Source organism: Chiloscyllium plagiosum, chromosome 19, assembly GCF_004010195.1.
Source record: "Chiloscyllium plagiosum isolate BGI_BamShark_2017 chromosome 19, ASM401019v2, whole genome shotgun sequence".
NCBI lineage: Eukaryota > Metazoa > Chordata > Chondrichthyes > Orectolobiformes > Hemiscylliidae > Chiloscyllium > Chiloscyllium plagiosum.
In genome coordinates, this window is record NC_057728.1 from 69,143,479 (window position 1) to 69,147,342 (window position 3,864).

The following is a 3,864-nucleotide window of genomic DNA, read 5'->3' on the forward strand; positions in this document are numbered from 1 at the left end:
CTGTGGGAGGAAACCGGAGCACCCGGAGGAAACCCACGCAGACACGGGGAGAATGTGCAAACTCCACACAGTCAGACGCCTGAGGCGGGAATTGAACCCAGGTCTCTGACGCTGTGAGGCAGCAGTGTTAACCACTGTGCCACTGTGCCGCCCACCACTAGGACTAGCCTCTCCTTTTCACGCAGTGGATGGTACGTGTATGGAATGAGCTGCCAGAGGAAGTGGTGGAGGCTGGAACAATTGCAACATTTAAGAGGCATTTGGATGGGTATATGAATAGGAAGGGTTTGGAGGGATATGGGCCGGGTGCTGGCAGGTGGGACTAGATTGGGTTGGGATATCTGGACGCGTGGACAGGTTGGAACGAAGGGTCTGTTTCCATGCTGTACATCTCTATGACTCTATGACTAGCCTCTCCTCATAGCTCATACCCTCTAATCCAAAGCAGTGTCCTGGTAAACGTCTTCTGCACCCTCCCCAAAACCTCCATATCCTTCCTGTAATGTGGCAACCAGAACTGAACGCAATACTCTGTGGCCTAAGCAAAATCTTATAAAGCTGCAAAATGACATCCTGACTCTTGTACTCAGTTCCCCAACCAATAAGGCAAGTATGCCATATGCCTGCTTTACCACTTTATCTCTTTGCGTGGCCATTTTCAGGGAGCAATGGACTTAAAATCCCAACATCCTTCTGCACATCAAAGCTGTTCAGGGTCTTAACATTAACTGTATACTTTTCCTTAACATTTGATCTTCCAAAGTGCAGCTCCTCACACTTAGCCAGATTAAACTTTATCTGCAATTTCTTGACCCAGATCAGCAACTGATCTGTATCTTTCTATATCCTTTGCCAACATTTGATACTTTCTACAATTCCACAGATCCTTGTATTGTCTGCAAATTTACTAACTCACCCATCGACATTTTCATCCAAGTCATTAATATATATATATCACAAACAGCAGATGTCCCAGTACCATTTCCTGTGGAACAGCACTAGTCACACTCCTCCAGCCTGAAAAACAATCTTCCACCACCACCCTCTGTCTTCTGTGGGCAAGTCACCCATGCATCTTATTCTTCAGAGCTGACCATGAGTGACCTTGTTGAAAGCCTTTTGAAAATCCAAGTAAACAACATCCACCGCTCTATCCTCATCAATCTCCTTCATCATCATCTTGAAAAATTTAATCAAGTTAATAAAACATGACCTGCCCTTCACAAAGCCATGCTGCCTGTCCCTAATTAGGCCATACTTTTCCAAATGCGTGTAAATCTTAGCCCTAGGAATTCTATCCAATAGCTCCCCAACCACCGATGCGAGACTCACTGGTCACCCTTCTTGAACAGAGATACAAATGTAGCTACTTGCCATTCCTCTGGGACCTCTCCAATGGTTAATGAGGATACAAAGATCTTGGTCAAGGCCCCAGTAAGCTCCTCTTTTGCCTCTCTTAGTAACCTTGGGTAGATACTTTCAGGCTCTGGGGAGTTAACCACTTTAATGCTCTTCAAGAGACCCAACACCATTTATTTCTTGATCTCAAAATGCCCTAGAATATTATTATGCTCCACACAAATTTTGTGATCCTCCATACCCTTGTCCTGGGTGAATACTGACACACAGTACTCATTTAGGATTTCACCCACTTTGGTTAAACAACTTTTGGAATATTGTGTGCAATTCTGGTCTTCTTCCTATTGGAAGGAAGTTGTGAAACTCGAAAGGGTTCAGAAAAGATTTACAAGGATCTTGCCAGGATTGGAGTGTTTGAGCTACAGGGAGAGGCTGAATAGGCAAAGGCTGTTTTCCCTGGAGCGTCGGAGGCTGAGGGGTGACCTTATAGAGGTTTATAAAATCATGAGGGTTATGGATAGGGTAAATGAGCAAGGTCTTTTCCCCAAGGTGGGGGAGTCCAGAACTAGAGGGCATAGGTTTAGGGTGAGAGGGGAAAGATATAAAAGAAACCTAAGGGGCAACTTTTTCATGCAGAGAGTGGTATGTATATGGAATGGACTGCCAGAGGAAGTGGTGGAGGCTGGTACAATTGCAACATTTAAAAGGCATCAGGATGGGTATATGAATAGGAAGGGATTGGACGGATATGGGTTGAGATATCTGTTTGGCATGGAAGAGTTGGACCGAAGGGTCTGTTTCTATGCTGTACATCTCTATGACTCAATAACTATGACTCTGCCTCTAAGTTCCCTCCTTTATCCTTGTGTGATCCTACCCTTTTCCCTGTGATCCTCTTGTCTTTATTGTATGTATAGAAAGCCTCGGGCTTTTCTTTAACCCTAAATGACAAGGTACTTTTATGGTCCCTTCTTGCTCTCCTAATTCCCTGCTCGAGTTCTATCCTGCTTTCTTTGTATTCCTCATGGGCCCTGTCCGATTTTAGCTTGCTCAAGCTTACATATGCTTCTTTTTCCTTTTGAATAAATTCACAACTTCCTCATTAAACAAGGGTCCCTTACTTTGCCATTCTTGTTATTCCTCCTTAGTGGAAAATGCCAGTACTGAACTCTGATCAGCTGGTCTTTAAATAATTCCTACATGTCAAATGTGGACTTGCATGACAAAAGCTCCTTCAATTAACACACCTTAGCTCTGGCCTAATACTGTGTAATTTACTCTTGCCCAGTTTAGTACTTTCCCTCAAGATCCTGACTCATGTGGAAGTTTATGGTTCAGAGGGTGAATTTCACGAAGGGGAGGAACATATATTCCACCTCTCAACAAAAAATCTGCAGTCAACCACATTACTCCTAGTTGCCTCACAAGAATATAAATTGGTATATGAATAGGAAGAGTTTAGGGGGATATGAGCCAGGTGTTGGCAAATGGGACTAGGTTAGGTTAGGATATCTGGTTGGTTTGGATGAGTTAGATTGAAGGGTCTGTTTCTGTGCAGAGTCTAATATAAGCTGAGGATGGCCTTAGGTGACTGACGATAGGACTTCTGCCTCATCTGGGACAAAGTCTTGTCCTAAAGAATTGCCAAACAACTGGAATGGTGAAGATCTCCCACTTCCATCTCCAATCCTCTGTAGCAGTGTTTACAATCTACGAGGTGCCAGCAAAAATTCACCAAAGATCCTTAGACAGCATCTTCCAAACCCACAACCATTTTCAGCTAGCAGGACAAGGGCTGTGGATATATGGGAATACCTGTAAGACGACTTGAAAATATGTGACTGAGCAGCACAAAATGACCAACAGCTACCTGTGGCTGACAGTAGTTAGAGCATTTGGGAAAATATTTGCTTAAATGTAGTCTTCACAAATAGAACAATAGCAGCTCAGTCATCTCAAGGTTGCTGAACTGCAATAGAATGTGCAGCTGCAGTTGCTTACACTTAAGACATCAATAAGAACATTTCACATTAATTAATTGGTTGTTGTGGTTCTGTTCGCCGAGCTGGAAGTTTTTGTTGCAAACGTTTCGTCCCCTGGCTAGGCGACATCATCAGTGCTTGGGAGCCTCCTGCGAAGCGCTTCTTTGATGTTTCCTCCGGTGTTTATAGTGGTCTGTCCCTGCCGCTTCCGGTTGTCAGTTTCAGCTGTCCACTGTAGTGGTTGGTACATTGGGTCCAGGTCGATGTGTTTGTTGATGGAGTTTGTGGATGAATGCCATGCCTCTAGGAATTCCCTGGCTGTTCTCTGTCTGGCTTGCCCTATGATAGTAGTGTTGTCCCAGTCGAATTCATGTTGCTTGTTGCGGACGAAACGTTTGCAACAAAAACTTCAAGCTCGGCGAACAGAACCACAACAGAAAAAGTCTTTTCTCTGGGGTGGGGGACTCCAGAACTAGAGGGCATAGGTTTAGAGTGAGAGGGGAAGGATATAAAAGGGACCGAA